Source organism: Opisthocomus hoazin, chromosome 3, assembly GCF_030867145.1.
Source record: "Opisthocomus hoazin isolate bOpiHoa1 chromosome 3, bOpiHoa1.hap1, whole genome shotgun sequence".
Lineage (NCBI taxonomy): Eukaryota > Metazoa > Chordata > Aves > Opisthocomiformes > Opisthocomidae > Opisthocomus > Opisthocomus hoazin.
Window position 1 is genome coordinate 12,021,059 of NC_134416.1, and position 20,995 is coordinate 12,042,053.

Here is a 20,995-nt window from a genome sequence, read left to right on the forward strand (position 1 = left end):
TCATCAGGAAGAAACAACTTTGCATTAAAGGGGGAACATCAAAAGCTGAAAAATGATATAGCCAACAGTAAGGGCTAAAGTTTACCATTAATATTATATCCAGCTTTAAAGCTGTGCTCCCAAGTAGATTGAGACTTTCAAGCAAACCTTTCACCCTGATTCAAGAGAACACGAAGACATCAGAAAGGACATTGCTTCCTACATTTCATTTAATCCTATTTCCTTACTCTATATCTTTCTTCTCCTCTTTCTCTTCCTCTTGTGTGACTGGTATGTTATCCTCTACTGCTTCAATGTCCTCCAGATAGTGTCCATCCACAAAGCAAGGGAGGGAAAAGAAACATCTAAAAGATTCAGATGCTCACTACAGCTATCGTCCAACAAAGACACAGAGAGGTGGGACAAAGTCCCGATCATAATTTTTCCTTTCATGCATGTCATCTCAAGGTCAGTAACTCCCACTACTAGCTAGCTGCAGCCACTGAAATTAGAATTAGTAGGCTTTGGGTCCCTTTAAACATCACAGAGGGAGGCCCAAACCTCTTTAACCATAAAGATGACATCTGCCTCAAAAATAGCAAGCCAGAGAAAAAAGCACAGACAAAATCAGTTGCCTAAAGCACATAAAACATTGGACTATTCATTAAATACAAAGGACATTTATATAACAGAAAGGCCTGGAACAGAAATTTTAAAAGCCCTGAAATTACGGTATTTTTTATATCTACATTCTCTGTATCATATGTTTTTACCGATCTGTAAAAAACAGTTATCCGTAACATATCTAGAAATGTCACAGTTTTACCAGGGTCACTTGGAAATATAGCAAAAAGAGGTCATGCTTCCAATCAGATTAATATACTAACATGCCCAGCAGTAGATTATGTTAATTTTGACAATAATTTTTAATATTTGCAATGTTATACATTACTTGATAGGATTTCTAAGCCTTCTTGGAGCTTATTAGTCTGCTGTTATAAACCAAATGTCAGCATTATCAAAGTCAGACATTAATTATTAGTGATGGGCAAACCTCACAAGGTTCAGAGGTTTGGTCTAGTTTGACTACACAGGCAGAAGACCAGCTGCTTTTGCAGATCATTTCAATGGTAGATTTGGACTCTTGATTCTGCAAGTGTTACACTCTCAGTGAAATGTAAGTATCCAGACAGAGCCTGCTGCGTTTGAGGACACTACTGAAGTGCATTCAGCTCAGCAAATGTGGGGCTGTCTGACCCATCAGTGTCAGACTGCACCATCCCAAACCTCCTGCATCACTGAATGCTGCAGTGGATGTAACAGAGTAGTGCGCTGTAATAAAATATCTGCAGGGAGCTGGGAATATAACTGTAAAAATGAAAGAGGAGAGGAGAGGAGAGGAGAGGAGAGGAGAGGAGAGGAGAGGAGAGGAGAGGAGAGGAGAGGAGAGGAGAGGAGAGGAGAGGAGAGGAGAGGAGAGGAGAGGAGAGGAGAGGAGAGGAGAGGAGAGGAGAGGAGAGGAGAGGAGAGGAGAGGAGAGGAGAGGAGAGGAGAGGAGAGGAGAGGAGAGGAGAGGAGAGAATATTATGATGTGTTGGGATATTATACTAATGAGGAGACAGAAGTGTCAGAAAAATATCCCAGAACAGATCTGTATGAACTTGTGTAAACTAAATGACTGGGTGTGCAGGCATACGTCAGTGAAGACAGGCCTGAGGGGCACATGTGTGATGGGCTGAGATTTTGGCCTGGAAGTATGATTATTTGCAAGAAAATGGTGAAGTTCAATTTGTTTCTGTACTGCTGTGGGCAAGCAGGGGAGTTTTGCAACATGGCAGAGACTTACTGAGACAACCTGTGAACATGTCAAATACACAACAGTAGCGTTTCACAATCTAAGGCTCTTCCATGTCCTGTAACAATAGTCATTCTTCAGAGAAGAGTTACAGTGCTATTTATTTTTCCCCTTTTTTTAATCTGAAGTTATTGTTCTACTTAAATATCTCCAGTACTGCTTGATGGCAAACATGCCAGCTCAGCTTTCTTCTTCACTGCTTATGCATAGTCCATCCCTTTCCCCTCTCACCTGGCGAATTTTTCAGCACTGTATGCTGAGCTTGTAGAAGAGAAAGTTCCCCACATACAGCCACCTCTTTACTGATTTTGAGGTAATCTGTAGCAAGGGTAATTTCAAATTCTCAACCAAAGCCTGCTGAATACTCATCGCTCTGTTACTCGTTTTAAGTGCTGTCATTGCACACACAGAGGAATGTGATCACTTGCTACTGCATGTCGGCTGTGGTTTGAGAAAGAAGGACTGAGTCGACTTCCATTTTGAAAAGAAACAGGCACTTTCCTGCAGCGGATTATTTCGGGCTATGAATCCTATGTGATAAGAGGTGCTCATGTCAATACAATTTCCTATGGGGAGTCCCTTTCTCAGTGCAGCAACTTATGAGAAAATTGCTGGGGTTCTTCTAACTTTTCTCATCCGTTGCACAGGGAACTCTAAGTCAAGGACATTCAGTAATGTTCTGTAATTAGGAGGTATTTTGTATCTCAGCCATATCTGTGATTGTGTACTCTTCTCAGCTGGAGTGGAAGGTGACTATGACACTAGCTCGATCTCCATAGATTGGGTTGCTCCAAAGGTTTCACCCACTGAATTTCCCTGTCCCCCAGCCTGGGTCCTCGCGCAGCGCTGTGACAGTCCTCTGTTGTGTCTGGACAGAGACTATTTCATCAAATACGTAGCAGAAATTATGCAAACCTTTCCCAAACAGAGCACTACATTCTGATAGTTTGAGATGTATCAAGCAAAAAAGACAATATTCAAAGCACAAATTTTATTGTAAGGTAGTTTGTGCTATTTAACATCCTTGCTCAGAAGACATGCATTCGTATCAACATCTGGACTTGACCTCCCAAATTGAATGTTTTGTAGAAGACAAGCTTGAACACTGAAATTCAATGATTCAAGAAATTTGAAGGTGAACAGAAATATAATGCTCTCCATGAGCCTTGAGAACTTGGTGAAGGAAGAGTGAATACTGTAATCACAGCCAGTTACAAAGACACGCTTGCACGTTTAGGGCTTGCTCATTTAGGAAGGACAGTCTCAGGTCTCTTTCAAAAAAGATTATATTTTAATTCACTATCCACTAGAACTATTTGAACATTTCTTAAAATTATTTGTAAGTCGTTATAGACAAACATTTCCGAACTGTGCGTGCAGGTGATGAAGACGGGATCTTAGCCCTTGAGAAATAATTTCAAGACTTCTTAGTTACACCATAATAATTGATATGACAAGCTCCAAATTTCTTCCTTTCCCTCTTTCTTTCCTTCATTTCTAACTGTAATTTCTATTTAAATGAAAACTTAAATATTCTGCCTTGACCTTTGCTGGAAGGAATTTAATTACCTGCAGAGTTTACATAAATTATATGGCCTGTTTGTCTAAGATTAATCCTACATAGAGATCAATAGAGCCATGGAACATCAGGATAAAATGGCTTCTTGCAAATGCCACCAAAGGTCACAAAAATCTTTCTGGAAAGAGGGAGCGAGAGACATGGTGTGACACATTCCTGTCGTCAGTCCAGTGTTTGTCACTGCTGCTGCCTCTGCAGCCACTCAGGGATGATTTATCAGCTGTTGGAGGACATTTGGTACAAATGCACTATAAGAACCAGCTGAGTAAAATTAATTGAATGCAGTGATGACTACAATTCATCATTCTCAAAAAACGGCTCAAAAAGTGGGAGAAGGATGATACACTGACGATGGCACAGATAAACTGCTTTTCGTATCAGTCTTTGGGAACAACCTCATGCTGCCAGAAGTGCCATGCCAGTTTCCACACAGAAAAGACAGCTCTTACTCTTTGTTTATGAGATGGAGAGGACACACTGAGCATGCCTAGCCAGGAGACTCATTACAAATGACATGCTCATAGCTTGGTAGAGCTGCTTTCTGTGTTCCTTAGGTACGTGTTTATCAGCAAATTTGAGTTCATTCTCATATTAGTTTGACAGAATTAATGGAGCAAAAGTGCAACACGGTCAACACTTCCAGGCTCATCAAGGCTAGATGGAGTGTCAAGAAATGTTTTCCTGTATTAAAAAGAAACTGGGTTGAGAGAACAGAGAAGAGACAAATGGCCAGTATCCTACCTGTTAGAGCAGCATGTGAAAAACCCCCAAAGATTTCACTACATTTGATTCAAACCATAGACTTCAATCTCACTTTTCCATTGAGAACACTTCTGATTTTGATGATTAACTGCCATATTCAGACCCTCACCAGAGCTAAGCACCAGGTGCGAAACTTTTTGCTAATATTGCTGAGGTGAGGGCAGGTTTTCACAAGTGTTCACCATCCAGCAGCTCCCACTGTGACAGATTTTGAAAGAGATCAGTACTCAGTATACACATTTCTTATGACTTCCATCCAATTATCTCCATGCCAACACAGGAACTGAGCTTTTATGAAAATCAGATCCTCACTGTGGTGATCAACATCTTTTTTTTTTAAATCTGCCCCAGGTGAGCAGAACAATTTTAACTCGACTTTGAGAGCCATAGGTTACATTTCCTGTCTACAAAAATGGGAAAATACAAAGTGACACCCTAGTTTGTAGAAATATGTTGGAGGTCTGGTGAGAACCATATTTTGGGTCACCGTGTGAATGTCTTTCTAAGCTGTACTTGGGATAAAGTTCTACTGGGAAGTGGGACTTACCAGTTATATCTCCAGGGTATGAATTGTTGGGACTGTAATAAATGTAGATTATAAACCAACTAGAAAAGTTCATTTTATTACATTTCTGCATGGCATAGCACAACAGTACTTGACCAAGGACTTCTGTTATACAAAGCATTACAGCACGCAATTTTGTACATAGGAAGATGACTTGAAGCTATACAGTCTGGAGCTTCATTCAAAGCATGGTTAGATTCAGGCCATTGGTTTGATCCACTGTGAAGGGGAAGCTCAGAAGCTGAATTTGAAGTGGGATAAAACTTGTATGTTTGTAGTGGCCCCAAAAGTCCAGCATTGTTTTGATGTGGAATTATGTTCTGAACAGCATTAGCAATATTAACAATCTTTTAGTTACTATGCAAGCCTCTTACGGCAAGCCTGGAGTCAGAACACCATGCTGAGGGAGCATTCAAACAGAAATTATATACTCAGGGCAATAAAATGTCCATTGTTTCCAAGTCCTATAATAAAGCCGGGAAACCACAGATGAGATCAGGACCATATTTTACAGGACACTGCACATACAAGCAGGATGAGACAGACCTTCCTCAGCTCACAGACCGAGAGAGAGGGAGAAACAAGTGTGCAGATGAGGAAAAGTGACTGCTCTCCCTTGGCCACTTTGGTGAGAGATGGAGGTGCAGAGCCCAGCTCCTTGTTCACACTCACAGCCACACAGAGCGGGCAGTACTGCCTGCAAGTATCGGCTGCAGCTCAGAGGGACTGTTCAGGTTGCTGTTACAGCATGAGGCCTTCATGGGCAGCCCTGTTTTCTGCCTTGGAGCCTAGGGGTGTTGGAAGAGGTCTGCTCACTTGCACAAGCAGATACACACCCTTAGTGTGTGGTTTTGCATCGTACCAACCAGTATGGGGCTGCACCTGGTACCTCACACAGGGACAAATGGAAGTTGTCTACTAAGTGTCCATCAAGCAACCAGGTGTAAAAATGTGAATGCTGGTTTAAAAATACAGTTCAAACAATTAATTAATGAGGCCATCATTGAGTTTTTCACCCATTTCCAACTTGATGTTATGTTGCTGGTGTAGGTTAAGCTGAATATGAAAATGTCCACATACCTTCTGTGCTACTGCCAGACTCTCACTGGCATCACCAACCCTTAGGCAGGCTGCAAACACTTGGTCTTCACAACAGACCTATGTGGATGCCTAGTCTACCTAATTTTGTTACCTATGGAGAAGGAATAACTGTTTAACACCAGCCCATTATGACACAGCCCGAGGCACAGGCTCCCAGCAGCCAGGAGACGAAGTGCCCTTCAGAGTGTGGGCTTGTGTTAGGGCAGCCCACTCGCTGGCCGGGGTACCTCAGGCATGTCTATGCCTTCAGTCTCATCTCTGAAGGCCACGTGGCTACCTGTGAAGTGCTCATTTCCACAGAATTGAGAAAGCGTCTGACTAGTTTTGTGCTCTTAGGGGATGGGAGTATGGGACATGGTATATGTCATACTTGATGTAAAAGCAAAGCATAATATCCGTGCAGTTAGGCATTGTAAAATCTGTACTTCTGTTTAATCTGTTCCAGTAATCCAGCTCTGATTTTCTGCATGTTTGTTGTGGTTTTTTTTGCTACATAGGACATACTGTAGTAGACAACACTGGGGAGAAAATGTCTTATCAGTAGATTGTGGTGGTAGTGATACAGGAGTTTAATTCAAGAGGATGGATCTACATCCCTTTTATTCACTTAGAGACTATGTTATGTGCTTGCTAATGTGAAATGGTCCATAGAACCACTGTTTGCAGTACAACTTTAAATTAAAACGTTAATTATGTAGTTACATTACGATCTATAAGAGAGAGGTAAGAGGGGGATATTGGTTCATTACGGGTCAGGACACCTCCACCAGACATCATAAAGTAGTTTATTGGTTGTGATGTTCATGCTTCAGAGGAAGGAACAAACTTGAAAAGAAAATTAAAAGAATGATGCAAACTGAGCTACCAAAGTTTCTTATCTGTGCATGTTACATCAGTGCAAATCTGTGCAAAAAAAACCCAGTTCAGCTTGACCCCTTTAGGTTTTTCTAAATATTCTTGATTAATATATAATAATTAAAAATCAAAAATCCTTGGGAAAGTATTACAGACATTATCATTCTTGGCATAGTAAAAATTAAAACCAATAGTTATTGAACATAAAGTATATTTTACCACATCTAACATTAGCTATGACTACAAATTCTCATCATTCCTTCACCAATAATTTCAAGTATTAGCACAAGGCAAAACCTTTTCAGCATTCTCCTTCTATTAACCATCCCAGGCTATGTGAGTTTTAGTACCTAGGTCCTTTTATGTGCCTTTCCTTGATGTGAAATTCTTAGGGGGCTGTGACCCTTCACCCCTTCTTTCCAGTGTCCTCCATGCAATCACAACTGGTAACCAAGAGCAGCAAATGTTTATGCACAGAGCAGAAACACATCAGCACTGATGCCACCACTGAGAACTGAGTGACCTTTGGCAGAGGAGCTCTGCTTCCAAGGTCCAGCAGTCAATGAGGATTAATTTTATGGTCTGGACAGAGTCCTGAATTCCAAGCATAGAAATTCAATGTTTGTAATAAGCTATTTACAGTTGCAGTTCTATTCTTTTTATTGGTCCTCAAGGACTCACAAACAATGCTGCACATTTTGGTCACTATCTCCTCATTGTGTATTCACTGTCTCCATAAATAGATGTTGATTTTTAGACAGCATCCTCCATATCTCTCTTTCAAAGCAAGGAGCCATTGGGCTAGGAATTGCAAAGGCTGAGGGTAAGAGGAGACAATTTTCTCGGTTGCCGCTTGGAGTGACCATAACTCTGTCACCAGAAGAAAAGGAAAAGTTGGAAACTACAGGAACAACCATGGCATTTTTAGTGACACTTACATGTTTGCAGAATGTCCAAAAGAGGGAAGTCCTATCAGAACTTAGGGGACAAAACATCCTGATGAAATCTTTTCATGCTGTTGCAATCAAAGCCTTTCCTCACTGCTCTCTGATACCTGAATATCACAGATGTGCTACTCAGCACATTTTATCTTAGCATGCAATTTTCACCCAGTCTGCAAGACCCAGACAAATCTCTGTGGGCAACTCATTCTAGATGTATAAAGTATGTTGGTGTAGGAGGTATGAGTCAATTTTCCTGCATGCCCAGCCTAAATGCAGCAGAGTAAGGGCCTGCAGAGGCACAAGCTATTCAGGAGTCACGGCTGCAGTTGACATTATAAACCTCAACTCTGCCAGACACCATTTTCCTTTCACTCCGTTTTTATTCCTCCATGAATCTGCAGAATGTAGCAAATGCTTAGTACAAGCAGTACAGATTTATCAAGCATGATGCTAGAAAGCTTCATGTACCAGGACTGCCTTGGCTTCACTGCATTTCAAGCAACAAATTTGGTCCATATTCTTCTCTTTGAAACACTTTTCATGAACGAGCCTCACAAAATGACTGATAGATACATCTTAATGTAATAATATTAACTAAAGGTTAAAGCGAAAATGGACACGGACTACAGCAAGCTCCTTCAGAGAAATCACAGATTAAACTGCAAAGTGAATTCAGAAGATCTTTTTTTTTATACTTTCCAATGAAGAAACTGGGAACACTAAGGAAGAACTGGGAGGTGGAGAGAAGTTATCGTGTACTCCAGTCCAAACTTGTGTCATTACACTGATGGCATCAGTACAATACCTTCTCTAAAAATTACAGGAGTGAAAGAAAAGAAACCTGATGGGAAGAGGCAAGACCCTCAGTCACTAGTGTTCAAGGGGAGCAGACATATAAACCCATAGTCAATTATTAACCAAAGGTCAATATTTATGGCAGAGGGAACCATTTTAAGTGCACATTATTTACGTAGAGACTTGTAATGTGCATTTCATGCTTGAATAGAGAATGTATATACTGGGATAATTTTAATAAGAAAGATGCCTGTCATAGGAAACAGGATATATCTCCTTGGAAATAGACTATGTGTCTGTCTGTCTCTCACTCTCACTTTGATTCAATCAGTCAATATTTTCCACCTTTAGAATTCATGATCAGAAATATCCTTCAGCTGTAAGTTGACAAGAATGGAATGAGATGTTTTAGACATTGGCTTTGAAACTCCTATTTATGCAAACTGACTTCAGACTGTGGATTTTTCTTACAAAATGGTAATGTAACCTAAATTATGTGAGGAACTCCAGCTATCCATTCTACATATTCATATAGACAGAGGCCGCTACTGGGAGCATTTTCATTCCTCGACTTCATATAGTTTCTGAATCATGCTTCCATTTGCCTCATGAATACTTCCTCCTCCCAGAGTATGTATCAAGGATAAAGATATGATAAAAACTCTTGAAGTAGGAAATAACAGCTTTGCTGTGACAACTGTTGAAGAAACATGTGGCTGGGTTATATGACTGTAACATATAAGACTACGCATTTGGGATTTGGCTTGTATTCCACACATTCATACAGCATCAGTCACTCACTGAAAGCCTGCTTTTTATGCTGTTGTTCTCACACATGCAGCAGAGTATCATAATATGCGGAGTCAGGTTTTAGAGGAATTTAGGCACATAAAGATGCTGAATGGCTCTTAATAGGATTTCCAAAGATGCCTGAGCACACACCTTCTGAAAAGCACCTTTGAAAATCCTATAAAGCAGCTACATGCACCTTAAAGTACTTGAAAATTTTATAAATGAAAGCAAGTAAATATTTTGCACTCGTGCCTGCAATTTTCAACAGGGATTGGAGAGCTCCAAGATTTCTGGACTCTTCAGTTGTATTCCTTTGAAAATCCCAGCCTAAGACCTTATCCAGTGCCAACAACATTAAAGAGAAGAAGCTCAGCAAAGTGATTTGGAAGTTGGTACTAACATGCACTCTAAATCAATCCAAAATACGTCTCGTGCTGGGTGACGTTTGCTATTGATCAAAGGTACAGGACAAGTCAAGTCAAGGAAACATGACTGGGAAAATAATAAAACAGCACCAATGAATGTTTCCAGGTTTTTTTAGCTTGAACAGCTACACTAAAGTACACTGCTGGCCGAGACATGATCATCTGTGGGATACACCCTAGACAAAGAGGAGACAGTGTACATTAGAGGAACAGTAAAAATTAATTTCCCTCCTCATGGCCCTCTCTTCAATCTACAGTTTATTTATGTTCTTCTTAACTTTAAGACTGTACCCAACTAATTCCTTTCTGACAGATGATACATTGATTAAACAGCACAGTAGATATACTATTTAAGGACCTAGTAAAGCTGTTGATGTCTCTGTGAAAAAGCTGTGGGAGACACTGTCAGCTCACAGACCTGCTGGTAGAGTTAGATAGGATTATAGCCTGAAAAAGATAGAGAAGCTGGGGGACCTGTTTCCTGGACAAGGATCTTCTCAAAAAGAGCCATCTACAGGGACATTCATCTTACCCAGAGGAAGCTTTTCCCCTAAGATGACTAAGGCACCTTCTGTCCCAAGGGAAGGCAGATTATTGTTGCTTGTTGGGTAGTCATGTTGTTTCTTCTTTTTCTGTTGGAACTAAAAATCTGGTTGAGAAAGGCCTTACTGGCATGATTTGTAAAGGCCACCCACACATCCCTGTAACTTAAATCTCTGTTACTTAACATAGAGGTAACACGTCTCCCCAGGGAAGAGGAGAAAGGGATTATGTTGCAGAGTTAAAAACATCTGCAGGGAAGGAAGAACATGAAGCATGTATGTTCTACAGAAGGAGGAGAGGGAGAGAGAAAAGCTCTTTGTTGCCTGGAAGAAGGTATGTTCATACTCCAGGGGCAGATGAGGAAGAGGATGTGAGGTCATGACTGAAAGGTGAGGTGAACTAGCGCTGAACGTCACCTGATACGAACTGGCAAAGAAAGGGAGGGGACCCTGTGATGGTATGGCTGTTTCCTCACAAAGTGACCTGTCTGCAGGCTGTCCTGGAGATACCAGACCTCTTAAATGGGCTTTGGGCTGTACAACTTTATCATGCATCAAAAACTGCAGAGGGAGACTCTGCGAGTTAGGACAAACCAGCAGCCCCCCTGCCTCACTTCAGTGTCTTCTCCTTGTAAGAGGCTTGTAGCAGAACAGACCAGTTTGCACTCTTTCCTTTTTATTTTTTGTAACATATTTTTAATGAATTAAAAAAAAAGAAGCAGCAACCTTAAAGTTAAGGCAAGCTACTCCTTTGCAGCTGTAAGAAAAACTACACTGGTCCAGCTGGGCTGCTGTGGAAGAACTCAAGACAGCTGGAGACACAGTAAAGAAAAATAGTCCTCCCCAGCTGGGACTTCTAAAAAAGTATATTGCATTACAATCTCAGAGAATTGCTACTAGAGAGAAGGAAAACACTGGAGACAAGGGAAAGAAAGTCATTGGGAGGTGCAAAATTCTCACAGTTAGCCAGAGAAAGTAGTTGTGTGTGCAGGAGAGCTAGTGCAGCCTGGCTTCCTATGGATTTGTGCCTGTGGTGAGATTCGTGGTTGTCTGATCTGAAACAGATGCCAAGCGAAGCTTTCATCAAAGCCAAGGAAGTAAAAAAATTTCTCTCCCAGAAGGTTTCCCTTATGAGTCTTTCCTCTAGTGAAGGGATTAATAGTCTTCATCTCTCTCCTACCTGCCTGCCTGAGACTTGCAGGAATATGCTACTGCTTTGTGTGACTGAAATGAAAAGAGGTAGTGGGTAAAAAATACATCAGATGGAGGAAGAATACACACACAGTGCATGATCCACTTCTTTAGGAAAACAGACCTATGATACAGCTGATGGGGAACGGGCCAATTATGCAACATATAACCTCTTTAGCCCCAGAAGCGTCTTCCTGGACTGGAAGTTTTTTTGTCAGGTAAGGAGTGGGAGAGGAATGACAGAGATTTGCAATAAGGGCACTGAGGGCTTAAAGCCAGAAAAATCAAACCCCTTATTTTCAGCTACTCTAAAGAGCTCTGGATAAGAGCAATCCTGCAAGCTGCCTGCCTGTCCTATGTAACAGGAGTTTCACTGGCTTGCATCAGACAGCCACTGGCTCTTCTTATGCTAACCAGGCCAGCATTACTGTATTAGATTTAATGGAGCTACTTATGTCATTCCAGCCTTGCTTCTGTTTTCTGATCCATGTGCTTTCCCTCCCTGCCATCACCTCTCCCTCATCTCAGCTGGAGTATGCATACATGCTCCTTTTCCCCCCTGTACCAGACACCACTACTGTGCCATGCTTATGATTACAAATCATGTCATTAAACCCAGGCAGCCACTCAGCTGGATGCAAATTACTGACCTCCTCAATTTATGAATGTCAGACTTTTCAGGGTGGGAAGGGAGGGGGGAGCAGTGTAGACAGAGTTCCATTAAATGGTATCCATCAACCCTATCACATTTATAAGCTAATAAAAAGGCTAAAATGAAGTTCATTGGGACTGACTGGATCTAGTTGTACCAGCTGGTTCTATGAAATATTAATAGAAACAAGACATGTCTCTGTGTTAAAGTCTGTTAGGTGAAAGCATGATACTGTTATTGATAACTTACTGCCATGTCCATTCTTCTGAGTGGCATCTTCAATTTCCCTTCTGGCAGCATTAATCCTCCTACGTACATGACAAGACAAGGCTAAAACACAGGAGATCCTAATACTGAAGAGTAAAGATCCACATTTTACAGGGGATCAAAATGACAGCCTCAACTTGCAGGTGATACCTACTATTCTGACCCTTTTCCATAAGCTATGAACTTTGCCGTCTTCCTGTGATTCAAACACATAGCTTTGTCTTGAACTGGGAGAGGGAGATGTATTAGGAAAGGGAGATGTGTCTTGAATCAGCACCTTGAGTTCTGGGGAAAAAAAAACCCAAAACCTGTGTTGAGGAGTTCAGACTGCAAATAACACTGCTTAGTAGCACAGCAGAAGAGCTTCTCAGACAGTCTGGATGATGAAGGTTTTCCAGTTGTGGTGGCTGCTCAGTTCAGCAAGTTCTTAGACATATTTTGAATTAGGAATAAATGCATGCTAAAAAATCATTCATATATCAAGGCGATTAGCACAACAGATGCAGACAGATAGGAAACCAACAGAAAAGCCAAACAATAAACAGGCCAGCACTAATCTCAAAGATCTGCAGATGGTCCTTTCAGTTTGCATGAGCACTATACCATTAGAGGGAAGTAAAGTGTACCTAATGATGTCTGTCCTATGGCTGAGCACATAGTTTCCATCCATGTTAATATCAATTAAGCACTTGTCACCAACACTAAGAAACATTCTCATCTAGCCTGGGCCAACCAGCTGGGCTGCTGGAGGTCTCTGTGATTATCGGGAAGTGCAGTCCGTAAAAGAGAATGAAAACAACTAATGGAGGACATCTCTTGAAGCAAAAGTTCACAAAGACAGAAAGATTTATCATAACATTTTTGTTCTTCTATGTGTCTTTCCTCCCAAGATAATGGCCAATCACAAACTTTTAGAAGCAGAATAAACGCACTGGAACATATCCCTTGGCAGAGCAAGGCAGATGCAATGATAAATTAGCTAGCGGGTGGAAGACTACCTACTGTGCGGAGAACAGGTTGTCAAACAGATTCATTTATGGCTGTGAGAGTGATCAGTTGGATTCTGAGCGGTTAGTGGAAATAATTGTATCACATACAAACAGCACGCTACTTACAAAGGACAGATATGCTATTGACTATATAGCAGAAGAACAACTTGTCATTCAGACACGTATACACAATAAATTTGAAGCTTAAAATCAAATCCTTTAAATTTTCCCAATAGAGTTCAGTTCAGAGCAAAGTTCAAGCATAAGCAAAGTCAGTCAAAAAGGTAACAGCAGCAATGAAATACTGGCGAGCAGTTTATAGTGGTATATTTAAATTTTTGTCTCACCCAGAGGGGACAAGGGCCAAATGAATCTTCAAAAATGAGTAGCTCTTGCACATACAGACATCTATTTGCCAAGTGTCCATGCTGCATAACTGCTTACAGCCAAAAAATATCCGTTACTACAGTGAACAGATGTAAGCAATAACAGGAAAGGAGTGCTACTTAAGAGAAGTTTTGCAGTGATACCCAAAATGATTCAAAATACAGTAATACAGGAGGGAATCTCTCCAGGCAACAGTAAACCAACCGTATCATCACAAAGCATTTATATTAGTCCCACTTTTTACTAGAACTGCTGTCATTTTAAACCATCTTTCAGGAGCAGTTTCATAGAGTTGGTACCCCTGCAAAGATGAACACAGGCTTCTCAGGAAAAAAACACCCCCTTAAGCTGGATGAAGGGTAGACAGCACTTGAAATTGCAATCTGCACTGTCTTACCACTGCACGGATTTTGGCCTGGCTTGGTGTGCTGGCCTCAAGGCAAACAACTGGCTGCCACGTTTTTTCTCTCAGAAGTCAACTGGAGTTGTTAAAGGTGATGGGGGAATACTTCAGTGAAATACTTCTTTTCCACTGATCAGCATCTCCTCCTGCTTCAGAGAGATGAACTACAGCAGAAAAGAAATGGATAGAGCAAACAAGTCTACAACAGACACAAGGACTTATGATCTCCACTTGTGCTCTACAGCAGAAATCCGCCCACGAGCAGCAGACTTTCAAAGTGCCATGGGCAGGGCTCTTTGCCAAACGTCTATGTGCAGGACTGATCCCAGTTTAAGAAGAAGCAGCAAATGGATAGGGAAAGATAGCGCTGGTGGATCATAAATATTCTGCTGTTTGGTAGTGATGGAACACCTGACTTTGAGTTTTTGGAGAAGAGATAGGACCTATTTGTCTAGGCTAAGCACGGGAATCCTACAACCCATTTTGATCCTCAAAAGCTCTTAACTGAAAAAAACATGTTATGAAATACTTTGAGAATTAGACATGTCCAACAAAACTTCTGTGAAGATCTGTCAGCTTGAGTCAGATTCTGGAAGAGCTTGAAGAGTTTCTTTCCTCTGCAGATGTAGCAAGATAATTTCTAGAACAGAAAATTAAGGTAAAAAGGTAATACCAGTAGAGTCTATAGTCTAGCAAGTGTTCATTCTCTGGTTTTTTTGCTCCCCGAGGACAGCCAAAAAAGTCAGATTCTACCTAAGCTACTATCTGGCTCCATCAGCAGAGTATGTGTGCTATATCCAGTGAGAGTGTCAAGGAAAAGATATTATACTGACAGTGACAAATACCCAAGTGTCCCCCTTCCAAGGAGACTGTAGTCAGCCTTGCATTTGCACACTTTTTGTCCCAGAAATTCTTGAATCCACTGTTACAGCTGCACAGTTTCATCAAGAGCTCTGGAGGGTAAACCAAATCCAGCTTGGTAATTAACAATAATTAATAGCATTTCCCCCATCAGAGGAGGGACTTTAACCTGGACGATTTACATACCAGGTGAGTCATTCAGCCACCGACTACTGTAAAAAGAGTGTTGAGGAAAGAAGGTTATGAAGCAAAAATAACAATACGGTCACCATTTCAGAGGAAGCAAGTAAGATTTGTTTGGTTCTCAAAATAAAAAATGATTGGAAGCATGTACACAGGGGGGTAGTGTTCCCAGCTCTGGATGTGGACTGAGGATTCTGGAGACACACATCTCTTGCCCCTGCCCACCCAGGCCCTGCATTTCTCTCCTGGTTGTCTCTCAGCTACATACTGCAGCTCCCTGTTTAGCGTACAACCTGCTTTGGATCACACTCTAAGCACATAATCTCCCTGTAAGCTGTGTAGTAAGCCACAGTATTTGCTTAATGGTACTACACTGAGCAGAAAAGATTGTTACTGGACCTGGTCCTTACTAGGCTATTACGAGTAGTCTCTGATGAAAAAAGCAAATTCAGCTATGGACTACACAGAGCAAGAACTTGAACCACTGGACTATAAATACTTACATACTTATGCATGCATGCTTCTACATGAGATAAAAAGAAGTGAGAAAATCTGTATTTCCATTTCAGGGGTGAGGGGTTACAGGTTACTTTCTCTTCTGTTTATAATCTTTCTGTTTCAACTCTCCTTCAATGAATGCTACTAGGCATGAGGGTGCATTCCCCTAAAACGCTGCCCTAAGGAAAGATGTGCTCCCTGACTGAACAGCTTTGCAGAAGGAGAAAACTTTCATAAAATCGCTAGGTCTTCACTTTGGGCCAATTTTTTGGTGCTTTATCAGTCATTTACTATTCACTACCAAGGCAATTTTCCCACTGAAGTTGGTGAACTAGAAAAGAATGTGGTTTCCGTGAACATCTAGACTACATTTAGCCAAGGGCAGTCAAAATAAAGGAGGGAAAACCTACACTTTTTTCAAATGCTTGGAATGAACATACTGCTGAAAAAGCTGATAGGTGCACTTATGTGGATACTGATTCACCAGGCTTACCCAGACTGTATTGATCGCCAGCATTTTGAGCCAGCAGAGGAGAAAGGCATTGATCTGCTGAAGAGTGGCTGGAGCTGCTCTATCAAGCTGAATATCTGCACACGGAATGGTAGTCTAATTTGGGCTGGAGCCCAGCTCCAGGTTGCTTCCAAGTGCACTTCATCCAAGAAGAGCTTGTACAAATATTCACCTGCTAGGGTAGTCTATTTTTGTCTCTGCCTTTGCTTAGCTGTACAGAATGTGCTTGGCTGATGCAAAACCTGCTGAAAACTCTGCCCAGGGTAAAGAAAGCAATGTTCCTGCAGCAGACTTTTGCCTTTCTCCCTTTGTTTTCTTTTTATGTGGGCTGTGCTCATCCCCCCTCTTTCTCCTCAGTGGGTTAATGTTTCTCTGAATTTGTTTGTACTTTGGTATCAGATGCTGACCCTCTCTTCTTCATATCGTCAGCTGGCTCTGTCCTTGATGCCAAGAGACACAGTGGGTGACAGCAGAGCATTTACTGACAGTTGCATCAGAAAAGGCTCATGACACCTGCTGCTCAGTAATGAAAAATAACAGTGAGCTCACACCGAAGATGACTCAGCAATGCTTCTTTACTGCTTGTTGCAAAAGAGACAGGCATGCTTTTATCAGCTCAACGGCATAGGCCCCTACAGCCTTTTACTGTAACAGGATTTAAAGAATCTTTACATGAGCCAAATGGCAGAAGCAACATCAGCTTGTGTAGAGTCAAGGTGTTTCTGTCTGCACATGTTTTTGTTGCCCTATGCTTGATGAGTCTGACAGTTTCTCTTCCAGATGAGGTAGAACCTGAAAGAGCCTGAAACAGCTGATTCATTATTCATCTTCTCAGTTAAGCAATATCCAGAACAGGTGGGAAGGAGGAGGCTACCAATGACCAGCTACATTTTCCAGATCCAGATGGCACATTGTTATCCAGTTGCTTGAGATTTACAGACAACACATGCAGCTGTTAATTTCCTTCACAGTTCTGCTGATCTTGATACAACAAAATGGAGCAATTCATCATGAGTGCTCTCACTGGGTACATGAAGGACAATCAGGGGATCAGGCCAAGCCTGCATGGGTTCATGAAAGGCAGGTCCTGCTTGACTAACCTGATCTCCTGCTATGACCAGGTGACTCGCCTAGTGGATGAGGGAAAGGCTGTGGACATCATCACCAGGACTTTAGTAAGGCCTTTGACATCATTCCCCACGGTATCCTCCTGGAGAAACTAGCTGCCCATGGTTTGGATGGGTGTACTCTTCACTGAATAAAGAACTGGCTGAATTGCCGAGTGCAGAGAGTGGTAGTGAATGGAGTTAAATCCAGCTGGTGGCCAGTCATGAGTGGTGTCCCCCAGAGCTCAGTTTTGGGTCCGGTCTTGTTTATTATGTTTATCAATGATCTGGATGAGGGGATTCAGTGCTCCCTCAGTAAGTTTGCAGATGACACCAAGCTGGGCGGGAGTGTCGATGTGCTCGAGGGTAGGAAGGCTCTGCAGAGGGATCTGGAAAGGCTGGAACAATGAGCAGAGGCCAACTGTATGAGAATCAACAAGGCCAAATGTTGGGTCCTGCACTTGGGTCACAACAACCCCATGCAACGCTACAGGCTTGGGAAAGAGTGGCTGGAAAGCTGCCTGGTGGAAAAGGACCTTGGGGTGTTGGTTGACAGCTGGCTGAACATGAGCCAGCAGTGTGCCCAGGTGGCCAAGAAGGCCAACGGCATCCTGGCTTGTGTCAGGAATAGTGTGGCCAGCAGCAGCAGGGAAGTGATTGTGCCCCTGTACTCGGCACTGGTGAGGTTGCACCTTGAGTACTGTGTTCAGTTTTGGGCCCCTTACTGCAAGAAGGACATTGAGTTGCTGGAATGTGTCTAAAGAAGGGCGACAAGGCTGGTGAGGGGACTAGAGAGCAAGTCTTATGAGAAGCAGCTGAGGGAGCTGGGGCTGTTCAGTCTGGAGAAGAGGAGGTTGAGGGGAGACCTGATTGCTCTCTACAACTACTTGAAAGGAGGTTGTAGTGAGGCAGGTGTTGGTCTCTTCTCCCAAGTAACTAGTGATTGGACGAGAGGAAATGGCCTTAAGTTGTACCAGGGGAGAATTAGATAGGATATTAGGAAAAATTTCTTTACTGAAAGAGTGGTCAGACATTCGAATAGGCTGCCCAGGGAGGTGGTCGAGTCCTCATCCCTGGAGATGTTCAAAAAACATGTAGACAAGGCACTTCAGGGTACAGTTTAGTAGGAATGGTGGTGCTGGGTGGATGGTTGGAACTTGATGATCTTAGAGGTCTTTTCCAATCTATGATTCTATGAAAATGAAGAAACTGTCTCTGGGATTGCTCTGTATAGAGCATATACACTTCTGCATTTCACAAAATTGGCATGAATCAAAATTGTATGAGCTGACATTGTCTTTTATCCTGTATAGACCCTTATATTATACATACTCAGCCCTGAAGAGGAAAGCTTGGGGGATATTGCTGCGCATTTACAGCCCAGAAAGCTAGTCACACCCTGAGCTTCATAAAAAGCAGCACAGCCAGCAAGTCGAGGGAGGTGATTCTCTCCCTCTACTCCGCTCTCATGAGATGCCACCAGGAGTACTGCACTGAGCTCTGAGGTCGCCAGTACAAGACACACATAGATCTGTTAGAGGGGTTGAGAGGAGGGCCATGAAAATGGTCGGAGGGCTGGAACACCTTTCCTATGAAGAAAGGCTGAGAGAGTTGGAGTTGTTCAGCCTGGAGAAGAGAAGGCTCTGGGGAGACCTTACTGCAGCCCTTCAGTGCTTAAAGGGGACTTGAAAGATGGAGAGAGCCTTTTTACCGGGGTGTGTAATGACAGGACAAGGGGCAATGCATTTAAATGAACAAGGTAGATTTAGATTGTATATAAGGAAGAAATTTTTTGCTATGAGGGTCGTGAGACACTGGACTAGGTTGCCCAGAGAAGTTGTGGATATCCAGTCATTGGGAGCATTCAGGTTGGATGGGGCTTTGAGTAGCCTCACCTAATGAATGGTGTCTCTACCCATGGCAAGGGGATTGAACTAGAAGATCTTTAGAGGTTCCTTCCAACCCAACCATTCTAGGGTTCTGTGATTCTATGATTATGTTATCCTTTATATTAATCCTTTATCTGAATTCACGGAGGACTGCTCTACCATTGGTGCAACAGTCTCCAGACTACACCACCTATTCTGATCACAGTGCTTGTTACCCTCACGGCCAGTTCTCAGGTATTTCCTTTTCCAGTGTTGTAGAAGGACCTCTCACAGAACTGGGAAGGCCATGGCATGTTGCTTAATTGCATGCTAGTTGAAGCTTGCTATCTTAACTGGGTGTGCTGCTCTCTGTATCCCAACACTGCTGCTTCTCCTTCATAATGAGCCTACCTACCACATGAGTGTTGTATCTCAGTGATCTGGCATGTAAAGCAGGACAGAGACTTGAGCATCTGTCTGAGATCTGGATGCACATGCAAGAGAGCAGTAGGCGGAGCTCAAATTTTTGAGCTCGTGATGTATAGTGACATGAACAGAACTGGCCAATGGACCTGCAAATAGACGAATAACAATCTCAGGAAGTGTGGGCTGGATGAGTAGTCAGTGAGGTGGATGGAGAACTGGCTGAATGGCAGAACTCAGAGGGTTGTCATCAGCAGCACTGAGTCTAGTTGGAGGCTGGTAACTAGTGGTGTCCCTCAGGGGTCAGTACTGGGCCCAGCCTTGTTCAACTTCTTCATCAACGACCTGGATGAAGAGTTAGAATGTACCCTCATCAAGTTTTCTGATGACACAAAACTGGGAGGAGTGGTAGATACACTAGCATGCTGTGCTGCCATTCAGCGTGACCTGGACAGGCCGGAGAGCTGGGCAGAGAGGAATCTGATGAGGTTCAACAAAGGCAAGTGCAGGGTCCTGCACCTGGGGATGAACAACCCCATGCATCAGTACAGGCTTGGGGCGGACCTGCTGGAAAGCAGCTCTGTAGAGAGGGACCTGGCAGTGCTGGTGCATGACAAGGTTGACCATAAGCCAGCAGTGTGCCCTGGCTGCCAAGAAGGCCAATGGCATCCTGGGGTGCATTAGGAGGATTGTGGCCAGCAGGTCGAGGGAGGTTCTCCTCCGCCTCTACTCTGCCCTAGTGAGGCCCCATCTGGAGTACTGAGTCCAGTTCTAGGCTTCCCAGTTCAAGAAAGATGAGGAGCTATTGGAGAGAGTCCAGAGGACAGCTACAAAGATAATTAAGGGACTGGAACATCTCTCGTATGAGGAAAGGCTGAGGGAGCTGGGCTTGTTTAGTCTGAAGAAGAGAAGGCTGCGAGGGGACCTTACAAATGCCTATACGTTTATGAATGGTGGGTGTCAAGAGGATGGGGCCAGACTATGTCCAGTGGTGCTCAGCAACATGACAAGGGGCAAGAGGCACAAACTGAAACATAGGAAGTTCCGTCTGAACATGAGGAAGAACTTCTTCCCTCTGAGGGTGACGGAACACTGGAACAGGCTGCCCAGGGAGGTTGTGCAGTCTCCTTCTCTGGAGATATTCAAGACCCGCCTGGACAAGGTCCTGTGCAGCCTGCTGTAGGTGACCCTGCTTCGGCAGGGCGGTTGGACTAGATGACCCACAGAGGTCCATTCCAACCCCTAACATTTTGTGATTCTGTGTGATTCTGTGCATCAAACACTACCATGTTATGGAGTGAAGTATGGGAAGGTACATCGGACTCATACACAGTCTCCAAATCCTGCATACCTTCCTATGGATGAGATAGCACTAATTCTGCCACATCTTCATCTTCATGCATAAGAAATGAATGTGACCCTCCTATCTTATTCTTTACTATGACTCTCTGCTTTATGCTTC